Source organism: Chiloscyllium plagiosum, unplaced genomic scaffold (genome assembly GCF_037043375.1).
Source record: "Chiloscyllium plagiosum isolate Xiang-an unplaced genomic scaffold, Cpla_swu_hap1 HiC_scaffold_1, whole genome shotgun sequence".
Taxonomy (NCBI): Eukaryota; Metazoa; Chordata; class Chondrichthyes; order Orectolobiformes; family Hemiscylliidae; genus Chiloscyllium; species Chiloscyllium plagiosum.
In genome coordinates, this window is record NW_028270139.1 from 100,938,490 (window position 1) to 100,953,747 (window position 15,258).

At 41.5% G+C, this 15,258-nt stretch overlaps 1 protein-coding gene across 1 annotated transcript in view; it reads left to right on the forward strand.

The window, feature by feature from the left end:
* The window catches only part of LOC122555464 (fibroblast growth factor 10), a 140,438-nt gene that overhangs the window by 49,695 nt on the left and 75,485 nt on the right, over positions 1 to 15,258 (forward strand). The gene's annotated exons all lie outside the window — the stretch shown is intronic.

Here is a 15,258-nt window from a genome sequence, read left to right on the forward strand (position 1 = left end):
AGTACAGAGAACATTTTTCAGATTTATATCTGGAATTATCAGGTTGTCCAATGAGGAAAGGTTGTACAGACTCGGCTTGTTTGACTGAAGTTTAGAAGAGTGAGGAATGACTTGATTGAAGTATGTAAGGTCTGAATGGTCTTGATTCGGAGAGGATGTTTCCACAATGGGTGAGTCCAGAACTATGGGGCTTTGTTTAAAAATTAGTGGTTGTCTTTGAGGACAGTGATGACAGTAATTCCTTTTATCTCAGAGTGCTGTGCAACTTGAAAACTATTTGCCTCAGAAGGTGGTGGGGGGTCAGGCCTTAAATATTTTTAAGCCACAGGTGGATAGATTATTGTTAGACAAGGGAATAAAGGGTTGTCAGGTCTAGATAGAAATGTGGAATTTGAAACACAAGCTGATCAATTTGATTTTATTGAATGGTGGAGCGGACTCAAGGCTTGAAAGGGTTTACTTCTGCTCCTATTTTATATGATCATATGTGACAGGTAGATGTATATAAAAATCAACAAACTCATTAGCTGTCAACCTCATTGGAACTGTCAAACCTATTACAGTCAATTGTCAAAACTGTCCAAAACAACAGTCAAGAGGACCTGTCAAAGTGTCAAGCAGACCTGGTCAGAGTACATGTCAGAAACGGTTAGCGAAGAGAGCTAGCAAGGCTTTTAAAACTGGAGACCTTTTACATTTTTGAAATAAAGACCAGGACTGTTTAAAAAAAGGTCATTGCTTGCTATTTTACTCCCTAAAGACATTAGTCTGAGGGCTTCCATGACTGAATTAACACTGCATGTTTGATTTCACAAAAATCCATTATCACAGTAGGGTGCCTGCCATTTCACAACGTGATTTATAACTACATGGCTATGACCTCTTTGAAGTGGGACTATAAATAAATTACAATATTTCAAGTTAGAAGGCATTGTGAACTTGAATTAAATGTTTACTGTTTTAAGACAATATGTAAAAGTTTATAAGATTGTGAATGGTGTGGATAGAGTGGATAAGATGAGCTTTTTTCCCAGGATGGAGAAGTCAATTACCAGGGTCACAGATTCAAGGTGTGGCAGGGGGGAGTTTAAAACACATGTGTGAGGCAGGTTTTTCACACAAAGGGGGTGAGTACCTGGAACGTGCTGCCAGAGGGGGTGCTGGAAGCAAACACAACAGCAGCATTCAAGAAGCACCTGGATGAATACATAAATAGGAAAGGAATAGAGGTATATAGTTCCTGTAAGTGAAGACAGTTTTTGTATGGAAGGGCAAAATGTGTCAGCGCAGGTTTGGAGGGTCGAAGGGCCTGTTCCTGTGCTGTGTTGTTCTTTGTTCTTTGTCGCTGAAGAAATGTAAATTCAGTAAATGAGGTTTTATGAATTAGGTTTATTTGAATTTGGTAGAGAATGCAATAGATATTAGAACCTGACTTAACAGAATATTATTTTACCTTATTCCTGCATGTATCATGTTGTCTATCCATGGTGTTACAGGATCAGTTGAAAAGTTGACATTTCGAGCATAAGCTCTTCATCATTTCATTCCCGATGAAGAGCTTATATTCTAAATATCGATTCTCCTGCTCCTAGGATGCTGCATGACTGACTGTGCTTTTCCAGCACTACACTCTCGACTCAGATCTCCAGCATCTGCAGTCCTCACTTTCTTCTAGTTGATATGGAATGAGTTGACATGAAAGGTATAAGGGCAATAGATGCTGAGTGGGGGGCTTGGATTGATATGTGTTGGCACCAAACTGGCATAGGAGTTATGTTATGAATGTAGCTAGCAACATGTGAGTCTCTGTTTGAAACATGAATAAGAGCCTATTGCCTTTTGTTATTTCACCTTTCCTCAAAAGTTACAACTTTGGGATATACAAGTTTGGTTTACAACTTTTGAATGTAACTGTCTTGGGTCAATCAGAATGTTGTGTTTTCTATCGATTCATTAATTATCAAATTGTTTCTTGGCAATGATGGATCATTTCTTTTCTGTTCAGTGGTTCAGAATTTAATAAATAATGTTTTACTTCCTTCCTTGTCTGATATTGTGGTATTCCTATTATTTGTGTTAGGCTAGATGTGTCACAATCCTGCAGGATTGGTGTGATGATCATGAGTGTTTTTACAAGTATATAACACGATAGAGGTAGCTAATGTCTCCCTTTGTGGGTGAAATTAGAGAATTGATATGGAAAACAGGGAAATGGCAGCTGGATGGGTAGATGAATAGGAAGGGTTTAGAGAGATATGAGCCAAATGCTATCAAATGGACTAGATTAGTTTAGATATCTTGTTGGCAAGGATGAGTTGGACCAAAGAGTCTGTTTCCATGCTGTATACCTCTATGACTCTCACAGAGCCAGACGTTATAGAGGGCAGACAGAGCAGTTGAGCTGAGACCATAATCAGATCATCCATAATCTTAGTGAAGTGGGTGTAATGGACTGAATAGCCTCCGCCTGTACTCTCTTATGTTCATTCTCCCTTTTCTTAATGCATTTGGAACATACTTCTTCAATGTTTGAGCTCTAACATTATAGGTTCTCTGTGAAAATGTTGAAATAAAGATTGAGTTCCATAAAGTTGTGAGAATAATATGTGTTTAATGGTAAATATTGGTTAAATTAAATAAACACCATTGAAGGTAAGCTACATTCTAACAGCTGTTCTCAATAAATGATGGAAAATCCTTGCCATAAGCAGTATCAGCAACTAATTACAATACTTAAATTAAGCTATCCCTTAATGGTTAACAAAGATTTATCAATCTCAGGTATAAAATTAACAACAAAACCAGCAGTAACTTCCATTTGGAGGACAGAATTCCAACTTCTAATATGCTTCTGGAATTGGAGTTTTTTGAAAATTTCTTTCAGTTAAAAAAATTCAAAATGCTTGATTCTGCATTTGCTCAATTGTCATTGAAAGTGCAAACAATCCAAAAGAAAAAAAGGCCAATTTATGACCTTTACTTTACCAGATAACGCTACCTTCATCTGGTTTTCATCAACAACTACTTAATTAAATGGTTTAATCTTGTTTTTGACTGTGTTGGTAATGGGTCTCTTATGTTGTATGGAAAACATGGCTTGTTGACAAACTCACGCGAATAAGACCAAGTTTAATTATGGTCGAATGGCATCAATTTCATCTGCCTTAAACAGAATTGAAACTTCAGGAATGTTGGGAAATTATTCAAATGTTTTGACTTTGATAAATATTTTGAACTCCACAGCCTGGCGTTTTTTTAACCTTTCATTAAACCAAACAATCGTGTTTAATGTGTTTTCATCATTTGAAAAAAAAACGACAATTAAATCCAGATTAATCAGAAAAAGAAGGGAGGAACAGCCCAATAACTTAACATGTTGTGGTACAAATATGCAGTTAGTTCCATGTATTTGGGATTTTGGGTTGATTTCCATGCAAAGATTTTTTTTTCTCTTTTGTTCCTGAAAATATATGTGTCCCATCAATATAGGATAAGGGAAAAATAATTTCATTTGTGTCAATGTGAACTGACCTTGAGTAAAGTTAACTGCCCCTCCAAGATGGACATTGGAAACAACCTAGTAACAGTCCTTCTCAGGTCAGTCCTACCTGTTTCCTGCCAGTTAATTCTGAATGCCATTAGAAGGGATTCCTGGGTCATCTGTTCAAATAATGCATGGCTCAGACGAGAGAAAAAAGAGAAAACATAAAAGGATTTCACCCTAAATGTAAATTTAGATTTATCATGCTTGTAAATCAAATATTAAACATTTGAAAATGAATTCATCGTGGAGTCAAAGGCCACTTCACCGAGCCCAGTAACTGCAAAACCCAGGCATTTCGAAAATGCTAAACAAAAGGGAACTATTAGTTGTAAGTTATTAAAAATAATTGGATTCAGTTCAACCACAAGTTATGAAAGGAAGCTGTGGGATTGTGGAAATTCTCCAGAGGACCTGTAGCAATGGACAACTTACTAGGTGGCTGCTGTGTTACGTGTCAAAGGTTACCAGAATTAGACAAGTCATTACACCATGAAGGGATCATTAGTGCAGCAGTCCAAGATAAATAAGTAGTTTTTTTTGTGTGTGAAGCAACCCACATAATGTTGGCAGCTGTACTTGCAACAACATGCAGAGCAGGCAGTGTCAAACATACTCAAGGCAAATCTTTACTCTCACAGGTAATTTCATTTTTTTCTCAATGTTAGTAAACAAGTAGTTTGTTTTCAGAGTTTTATCAGTGCTCCAAGCTTTACCTTGCATATCCATCTAATTCCATTCATCTCCTTTAGAATCTCCTTTGTTTGTCATTTATATAAATGATTTGGATGAGAATATAGAAAGCATGGCCAGTAAGTTTGCAAACAACACCAAAATTGGTGGCACTGTGGATTGTGAAGAAGAGTTTCTAATGTTACAAAGTAGATCTTGATCAAATGGGCCAATGGGCTGAAAAATGGCAAACAGAGTTCAATCTGGATAAATCTAAGGTATTGCATTTTGGTGCAACAAACAAGGGTGGGGCTAAGACAATTAATGGTAGGGCCTTGGGTAGTGTTAAGATTAGAGTGGTACTGGAAAAGCACGGCAGGCCAGGTAAAATCCGAGGAGCAGGAAAATCGACCGAAATGTTGATTTTCCAGATCCTCGGATGCTGCCTGATCTGCTGTGCTTTTCTTGTGCTCTAATCTTGTCTCTAATCTCCAGCATCTGCAGAACCCACTTCCGCCTTGGGTAGCATTGTGGAACAGAGGCCCCTCAGAATGCAGGCACATATTTCCTTGAAGTTTGCATCACATATAGACAAGATGGTTAAAAAGGCATTTGACACGCTTGCCTTCATTGCTCAGTCTTTTGAGTATAGGAGTTGGGATGTTATGTTGAGGTTGTACGGGACTTAGTTGAGGCCTCTACTGGAATACTGTGTCCAGCTCTGATATTCCAGTTATAGAAGGAAATTATCAAGCTGGAGAGGTTTCAGAAGAGATTTACCAGGATTTGCCAGGTATAGGAGGTTTGACTTATAAAGAAAGGCTGGATAGGCTGGGACTTTTTTCATGGGAGCGTAGAAGGTTGAGAGGCGATCTGATAGAATTTTATAAAATAATGAGTGGTATAGATAGAGTTAATGGTAGTTGTCTTTTCGCTAGGTTGGGGGATTTCAAGACTAGGGGACATATGTTTAAGGGGAGTGGAGAGAGATTTAAAAAAGACATAAGAGGCAAATCTTTTGTACAGAGGATGGTTCATGTGTGGAATGAACGTTTATTTATAACGTTTAAAAGACATTTGGAAAGGTACATGAATCCTAAATGTTTGGAGGTACATAGTCCAGGAGCAGGAAGGTTGCACTAGTTTGGTTTGGGATTATGTTTGGCATGGACAGGTGGGACCGAAGGGTCTCTTTCCATTCAGTATGACTCTATGACTCTATTAAGCACCCTAATAAGATCACTTCCAGGCTATCATTCTACCAAAGTAATTATCTATAATGACAATAAACATCCTTCATTCCGCAGGAGCTGCATTCAACTTATCAATTTAGCTATCTATGTTTGTAATCTTGCCAAGCTCCTTTCTCTTTAAAAGTACATTCAAAGATTAAAATGATAATCAGATAGGAGAAAATGAATGCTTTACGAGAAGAATTCATTAAAGTAGAAGTCCTAATTCTTAGGAGTTATCCGTTTTCCTCGAGTGCTCTTTTTCGAGCCTCTCTGTAAGTTCAAAGATTTGAAATAAAATCAATCTGGCCAGCATGGTTTACCTGTACAATGTAAATTTATTCCCTAATATAATAATGGTTTCCCAGCTATGAAGCTACTGTAGTGGCTGGCAATGCTAAACTCAAAACAGCTAAGTACAAATTAATATTACAGATAGAACCTTCCTGGTCCCACATTAACAGGCAAGGTCACAGAGCTGAAGTGATCAATGTTTGTTTTCCCATTCAGATGCTTCCCAAGTACTGCTGAGAACTCCCAGCATTTCTCTGTTTCTACCTCAGATGACCTGCATCTGCATTATTTTGCTTTTGTAATATGGACATGAGGGCAAATTCAGATATTTGCATTGGGTTAGCTGCCCATCACATTCCTGCCTCCAAGGATGTTTGTGAAAGATGGATTAACATTGGCAGCGACTCTTATCCACAGGCTCGCTCATCCACATTTGAACGTTGAACCAGCGAGTGTATTGCATTTCTTATTTATTCAATTCCAGCCAGAGAGTTGCTTGTCTGTCTTGTCTTCCTGCTCCTTCAACTCAGGTATTCCCCAAGGGCTGATCCTTAGCACTCTCCTATTACTCATCTGCATGCTGCTATGTGACAACATTAACTGAGGGCTTTATGAATATGCTCAAAACACCCAGATCTTCCTCACCACCACCTCACTTCAATTCTTCACTGTTGCTAATTTATCAGATTGTGTCTCTGATACGGACTGGAGGAGCATAAATTTCCTCCAATTAAATATTGGGAAAACTTAAGCATTGTTTTCAATTGCTGCTACAAACTCATTTCCCTAAGTAATCCATCTGTCCCATTTATACCCCTGTCAACAGTCTGAAATCACAACCTTGTCAATTCACAGCCTTGGTGTCATATTTGAACCAGCAATGGGTTTCAGACTTCATATTTGTACTGGCACTAAGAGTGCTTACTTCCAGTTCCATAACATCCCCTGACACATCCCCCATCTTAGCTCATCAGATACTGAAATCCCAATCTATGCCTTTGTTAGCTCTCGATCCACCTTTAATTTCACACTGTGATTGGACTCTCATTCACTTCCCTCCTTAAACCATAAATCTGAAAAACTGCTGCCTATATTTTACCTTGCACACAAGTCCTACTACCTATGACCTTGTGTTCGCTGATCTATATTTGTGTAATAGTCAAGAATCTCTTTGATTTTAAAAGTTTTTACCCTTGTGTTCAAATTCAATTGGGTCAGCTGGTTGTATGTTGAGCTGGTTTAAGATGCAGAGTGACACTAACAGTCCGGCTTCAGTTTCTGGGTATTGACTGTAACTCTGTCAAAATGCTTATATATATATTAACTACTACTAATTAACTGTTCTGATATAGTAACATCCTATAAACACACCTTTGGCAAAGGCATTTCAGGAAAATAGGTTGTCTCACATACTATATAACAGCAGGAAGAGACCTCCGGCTTTTAGCAGTAACAGAAAGAGAAAATAAGAGCGTTCACATCCAGCTTCAAGACCCCAGCAACTGCCACTGAAGACTAAAAGTACAAAAAAGTCCTGGTTTTATGGGAACTTGCCTCCATCCATTCAGACTACTTCTATTGTTCCAACTTTTTATATAAACCTAGGTCTCACAAGCTGTTTACCCTGTTGGCTTTGAAGCAGACTGCTCAGTACCTTTGTGTTAACCTCTTTTTATAAAGAAAAAGACCAAAACAAAATACACCTCTTGAATCCATAGCATCGTCACCCCTCAGCCTCCAATGCTTCAAAGAAAAAAGCCCCAGTTTAGTCAGTCTCTTCCAATACACCCTCGTCCTGACAGGACCATTGTAACTCTTACCTGAACCTCCTCCAGTTTAACAACATCCTTCCTATAGAAGGGCGACGAGTACTGTATGCAGTGTTCTGAAGGTGGCCACAGCAATGTCCTGAACAGCTGCAGCATGACATCCCAATTCCTATACTCAATGTCCTGATCAATGAAAGCAAGCATGCCAAATGCCTTCTTTATTTTATTTGATTTATTATTGTCACAAATACCTAAATACAGTGTAAAGTTTTGTTTTGCTGCAGATCATAACATTCAAGGACATACACATCATAGGGAGATTGAACAGAGTGAGACATATAAAGTTACACCTGCACAAAAGGTATACAACAGCAAGGTCAACATTAGGTTTGAATTTTGAGAGGTCCTTTCAGAAGTCTAATAACAGCAGGGAAGAAGCTGTTCTTGAACCTGTCAGTACGTGTGTTTAAGCTTTTGTATCTTCTGCTTGACGGAAGAGTTTGCAAGAGATAATAACCGGGGTGGAAGGGGTCTTTGATGATGTTAGCTACTTTTTCATGGCAACAAGAAGTGTAGATAGAGTCAATGGATGGAAGAATGGGCTTGCATGATGGTCTCAACAGTGTTCACAACTTCCTATAGTTTCTTATAGTCCAAGGCAGGGGAGCTGCCATACCAACCCATTATGGGGGTTGGTACATCTGTAAAAGTTGTTGAGGGCCTTTATGGACATGTCAACTTTCTTTAGCTCATGAGGAAGAAGAGGTGCTGTTGTGCCTCCTTGACTGGCACTTCTACGTGGGTGGTCTAGGACAGATTATTGGTGATTGTCATCCTAGGAACATGATGTTCTCGACCCCCTCCTCCTCAGCTCCATTGATGTTGATAGGGGCCTGTCCTCCTCCTTTCTTCCTGAAGTCATGAGTGTACAGTCTGTATAGCAGGGGGTGAATACATATCCTTGTGGGGCACCAGTGGTGAGGATTAGAATGGAGGAGATGTTGTTGTCTATCTTCACTGATTGGAATCTGTGGGTCAGGAAGCTGAGGATCACCTTGCAGAGGATGGAGCTGAGACCGAGGTCTTGGATTTTGGAGATTAGTTTGGTTGGACTTATAGTGCTGAATGTGGATCCGTAATCGGTAAGTAGAAGCCTTACGTAGTCTTCTTCACCGCCCTGTCTACCTGCGAATCTACTTTCAAGAAACTGTGCACCCTAGGTCTCTTTGTTCAGCAACACAGTGCTCTATCAGTAACATAGACTGACAATGCAAAGTTGCAGATACCATTCTTTTGGGTATGCAGGAGAAACCTGGTGTATCTGTGCAATGGTTATCAACAGTCACTTGGTCAGCAGATTTAGTTGGGCATGAAGGAACTGGTACAGAGGAACCTCTGAAAGCTAGTTCAAATACTTTATCAGTTTGTGACATCAGTAGCATGGGTGGAGCCAATGTAACATGAACATTAATCCCTTCAGAACCATCAGTTTATATAACAAGGACCAGAGAAGATTCTGAGTGCAATGAAGTTTCCAAGTTTGTTTTGGGATGTACAAAGTATAGATAAATGCATGCAGCTTGACCCAAGTGTCCTGCAGTTAGTCATATTATTAATTTTGTTCGTTGTAATTGCACAGAGAAATTAAAAGTTTTAGTTGGTGTTCTCAAATTTTATATGGTCTTCCTGTATTTAGATCGATTTCAGTATTGTTTCAGGGTGAAGAATCTGATGGCTTGATAATTAATTCATTCGCAAATGATACATTGGTCTCTTTATGTGAAATTCCTAAAGATGACAGCTTGGCTGACTTCTTTTCCCTAAAGGCATGACTTTTTTGTCAGCTTTTATGTATAGCTACGAGATTCTTGTACACTTACTGGTTGAGCAAAATATGATGTCATATGTACAGGATGTTGTTCACCTTGTAAACATTCACCTTGGAGTTTTCTTGACATTATCCAAAATGTTTTAGCACTTTATTAATTATTCTTCCTCCAAGTACAAATCCGAGACTTTAGCTGTTGTGTAACTCACCAACACAAATATTTGGCACTGACAAGCCAGCATTTTTCTACAAGTAGATATATAGCATAGACAGTGACACATACCACACGTGTGAGGCCAACAGCCAAAATCCTCCTTGTTTATCAGCTTCCATAGTTATTCTGTTCAGTGCAGCCACGTTTAGCACAATTATTCAGGCAATTAATCTCGGCTGGGATACTCTCAACAGTCGAAAAGAATGGTGCTGGAAAAGCCGGTCAGGCAGCATCCAAGGAGCAAGAGAGTCGATGTTTCGTGCATAAGCGCTTCATCAGGAGCCTGACCAGCTGTGCTTTTCCAACACCACACGTTCGACTCTGATCTCCAGCATCTGCAGTCCTCACTTTCTCCATATTCTCAGAAGTAGCTATGTCCTCAGCTGGGGAACAAATGTGGGGTTGAAGACCACAATTCCTGGAGGTGGTCACTTGTTTGGCCATTTCCAGACCACTCACCAATTCTGAATGGCAGGCTTGTTTCAGTACTGTCAAGAGGGCTAGTGGCTCAGAATCCTGAGCAGCACCATCTGCTGGTAGCAGTGAGTCCCCAGTGGGTAGCCATTGCCACTGTCAGCTCCCCACACTGACCTTTGGAGACTCATGCTTCGATTGTTCCCCATTGGTGGTTACAGGGAGACCCTGGAGGTCTCCCTGTACAGTGGGGGCTTTCTACACAGAGGCTAGTCCCTAGCCAGGGCTTTACTTGACTAAATTGCTGTTTCTGGTGGGCCCCTTATGAAATAGAAATTTAAGCTCATCTGTTTTTGGCTCAACTTTTTGATCTCAAAGAAAATAAACATGAGGAGGAATGCAATACGTTGAATAACAGACACAAAGAATTTTGATTTATTTGTTTACTTTCAGTTCTACAGTGTAGTACTAATTCATCAAAGAAAGTCCTCACTCAAGTAGGGGGACAAAGGGTTAAATAGCTTGTTTGGATATTTCACTCAGCAGACTAAATTAAGCATTCTTTCTGAGTGCAATTGAATTTCCATCATTCTTGTCAGATTTTTAAGCAGCCATAATTTTTTTTTCTGTCCATTTAAAATTGAGACACTCACTTACTCACTCATGAAAAAGTAGTAGTCAAACATTTTGGGAACGAGGGATGGGAGCCAAGCATCATGTTTGCCTTCAAGCAAAACAAAACTAACAGAGATACTGAAACTCAGAATTAAAAACAGAAAATGCTGGAAACTCTCAATTTCTGTGGAGAGAGGGTACATGTTAACAGGGAAAAGTTGAGCCTAAACATGGAGGTCTAAAAGGATGGGGTACATTGCTGATATTGCACCCCGCTCGGATCTATCCTCCATTCAAATAAAGATACTGTAACAGTGGGCTATTATCCTGACCCCACCCCAGTCCTGTACATATCCCCTGTCTTATAGGTTACAATAAACCTAATATGTTTGACAGTATTTGCTCTCACCAGCTGTGGGCAACATCCCATGTGTGTTCATTCAGGAATGTTCATGTGTAAAGTTCCAAACACAATACATAATCGTGGAGAATTTACGCATAACATCTTGTGCAGATGCAGCACTGAACATGAACAGGGATGAGTACGTGATTTTGAAATGGGGCTCACCAGTTTGGAGGAGGGCATCACTAGACGGGAGAGGTGGGATGTCCACTAGGAATAAGGAGACAAGTGAGGCCAGAAACCAGAAACTGGAGGAAGATATGTATGGTCAGAACGCCTTCTCCCCTTTGCATCCCTTCTTCTGTACTCCCCCTAGTTCTCTTTCCCCAATCCCTCCAGCTCTCTTTCCCCACCCCCCCAGTTCTCTTTCCCCACCCCCTCCAGCTCTCTTTCCACACCCCCTCCAGTTCTCTTTCCCCAATCCCTCCAGCTCTCTTCCCCACCCCCACCCAGTTCTCTTTTCCCACCCCCTCCAGTTCTCTTTCCCCACCCCCTCCAGCTCTCTTTCCCCACCCCCTCCCGTTCTCTTTCCCCACCCCCTCCAGCTCTCTTTCCCCACCCCCTCCAGCTCTCTTTCCCCATTCCCTCCCATTCTCTTTCCCCAATCCCTCCAGCACTCTTTCCCCACCCCCCAGTTGTCTTCCCCAAGCACCCTAGTTCTCTTTCCTGACCCCCTCCAGCTCTCTTTCCCCACCCCCCCAGTTCTCTTCCCCACCCCCTTCAGTTCTCTTCCCCACCCCCCCTAGTTCTCTTTCCTGACCCCCTTCAGTTCTCTTCCCCCCTCTCGAGTTCTCTTCCCCAGCCCCCGCTGGTTCTCTCCCAGGTCACGATGCAGTACCCCATGGTCCCGATTTCACCCTCCCCTCTCCTCCCAGATCCCAATCTCCCCCTTGGTCCTGATCTCCCTCTCTCAGGCAGTGTTCCCCACCCCCACAGAAACGATATGCGCACACATGATGAAAAGCAGTGCACGGTGTGTCAGCAACTGCAGCCATTTGTTTCAGGTAAATGCACTTACATTCATACATGGAACAAAGAGCCACATCAGCTTTAACAGTTCTAGAAATGTTCCCTGAAAGAGTGGTGGTAGCAGACCCGATATTAATATTCATAAGTGAATTTCATAAACAATTTACTGGGCTGTGAGAAAAGAGCATAGGAATGGGCCTAATTGGATAACTTTATAAAATGATGGTAGGGCCACAATGGGCTGAACATTCACCTCTATATGCTATCCTTCCGTCCGTGAGGTGGAACTGAAAACATGTTTCCTTCGAACATCATCTATTTTCAGAACCATCAAAGCTCTGCAGCTAGTGCAAGAGGAAAGTAATCATGGTCTCATTATGTATTTGTGGGATGTGTGCCATACAGCACATCTTTGGCATTCCAGTAACACTGAACTCAAAGTTACCATTTGCATTTAGATTTGCTGAGGGCCACAGAGGAGCATTTAAATTTTAAAAGGTTCAAGTGATGGATTGCTTGTTGGAACACTTCCACGGAGCACATCAGTGGAGTTTTAGCATTAATTGAGCTTGCTGAGCCTGAACCACAGGGACTGCTTATGTCAGGATTGTACACAGCCGCAGAAACCTTGCTCCAACCTGAGACGACCACCCACCACTACTGTAAATGGCATATGCATTGACCCCAGAATGTCTCTGGCCCTGCAAAATGGGCCTGGAGTCCATGCTGTGAGGGAGTATTATTCCCACCAAGCCAAAATTGAGTCTCCAGAGCCAAAGCAGAGGAAATTCAGGCTGCTTCAAAGAGTCCCTGTCACTACAATCAGGGGAGTGGGCTACAGTCAGTCCTGTGCCTCTGTCCATGAAAAAGCAAAGGGAGATTATCAGGTACCACTGCAATAATAAGGAAACTAAGGATTTTAATATGGGGATTGGAGTCAGCATGCTGGAGTGTAGAGGGTGTATCAGTTTTAAAAGGAGCAATGGAACATATAAAGAGGGAGATGATAAAACACTGGAGGTTAAAGAGTTCATGCGAGGGGGTGTGGTTTCATTGATTTACCTGCATCACCCTAGCTTCGATTATAATGCACTATTATTGTCAGACATGCTAGCTTAATATACTTGGGATTCAGCATGTAAAGTGTCGAGATGAATAGTTAAATAAATGAGTTAGTTGGGAACAAGAGGGTTGACAGAAAAGGTAACCACAAAGAGACTATGAAGATTGGGGGATCAGGTAAACTAAGAGACTGAGCCTGAGACTCACTCTGTGAAGCATGATCACTGTGTCCTTCCACCCTCACAAATACCAAGCGTGCAATGGAGATGAAAATGGTGGTCACCACACCAGGAGTGGGCATAATAACCTCATTCCGTGAGGTAGATGACATCACTTCTGTGCGATGTGAGGCCCTTCAAAGGAGAATAGCATTAAACAGACACCTACACAGTACAGGTGAAAGTCACTTTGGAATGATAAAATGCCCTTACACATTGACCTACTGTGTCAACACAAATCCTGGCCCCAAACCTCTTGATCACACCTTATGCAGATTCCACTGGGGCCTGCAGGAGATAAAGTGGGGAATAAGTGACGAAAAAGGGGTAGAATTTATGCCATATTAAAATACGTTCACAGTGGCAATAATGGGAGACAGCACAGCATTTTTACCCAGAGAGTGGTGGGGGCATGGAATACGCTGCCTGTGGGAGTGGCAGAGTCAGAATCATTGGCGACCTTTAAGCGGCAATCGGATAGATACATGGATGGGTGCTTAAGCTAGGACAAATGTTCAGCACAACATCGTGGGCCGAAGGGCCTGTTCTGTGCTGTATTGTTCTATGTTCTATGTTCTATGTTCTATGGACAATGCTAAACCACTTGGTTGTTAGGTCATGAGAGTTTGGTATCACAACATGAACACTCATGGTCTTCACCAGCAAGGGCCAGGATCCTTTCATCAAGGGCCTGAGGGAATATGTACCCTAAGCACTCTCCACACATTGTGGCTCTCTCTGCCCCTATTGCAGGCCATTTTCTCCAAGAGTGAAAGAAAGGTTGGGGTTCAGTGAGATAAAAGTGGATGGCTGTTAGTTTTGAGGAAAAGCTGAATGAGTGAGTCGGCAGCGCAGAGGCCATGTAGAGTTAGCAGTACCCGTGGGAGGAAGCGAGGAGAGATGTTGTATGCAATAGTTAGCATGACAGACCATGAGGGTTGGTGCAAGGTGGGTGCAGTAGCAGTGATAGAGTAAGGGTAAGATAACTGAGAGAAGATGGTGGCAGTTACAGTCATGGGGCAGAAAAGATCATTGACCGTCTTACAGCATTATCGTACGTTCATCCAGATCATCAACACCGCACTGAGCTTGATGGCAACCTTGGACCAGGCTGGTAGAGTATAGTACTAGATTCTCGTTTGCTAGTCCTGAAAGAAGAGTTCAGGCCTCCTCTGCAGCATCCTATTGACAAGGACCTCCAGGTCCCTGTCACCAAACTGCGCTGCCAGTTACCAGCCATCTCCAGGAACCTTGCAGGGTAGCTCTTGACTGACAGTGTCTGATATACTAGGTGAAAGTGAGGACTGCAGATGCTGGAGATTAGAGTTAAGGTTAGAGTGGTGCTGGAAAAGCACAGCAGGTCAGGCAGCATCCGAGGAGCAAGAAAATGTATGTTTCGGGCAGGAGACCTTCATCAGGAAACTCAGTGTCTGATGTACAACAGGCACCAGGAACCCTGGGAGAATCCTGGGCATTGTGCCCATGACAGAGACCTCCACCTTGGCAAACAGGAAAGATAGAACCAATGGGACACCATAAAGGCCTGATGTAGAGTTATTGAGCTGAGCTGCAGAGAACAGCATGAGAAATCTCATTAGAAATCATAGAGAAAAAGTGACGCTTGCCAAAATTAACACTTAGCCAATTTCTGGTAAAATTCAGCCCTAAGTTACCCTTATTGTCTGAAGAAATAATTCACATTTATACTGCCCCTTTTGTGAACTGAAAATGCCCCCAAAGCACTTTACATCAATTGATAGTGAATGTACTATTGCCAAGTTTGTGGATGGCACAAAAATAGCTGGGAAGGCAAGTGATGAGGATGGCACAAAGAGTCTGCAGAGGAATTTGTAGACACATTAAGCAAGTGGGCAAAAACCTGGCAGATAGAATATAAGGTGGCAAAGTATGAGGATATGCACTTTGACAGTAAGAACAGAAGAGTTGAATATTATTTAATTGGGGAAGATTATAGAAAACTACAGCACAGAGGGGTATGAGAGTCCTTTCACATAATCATAAAAAAA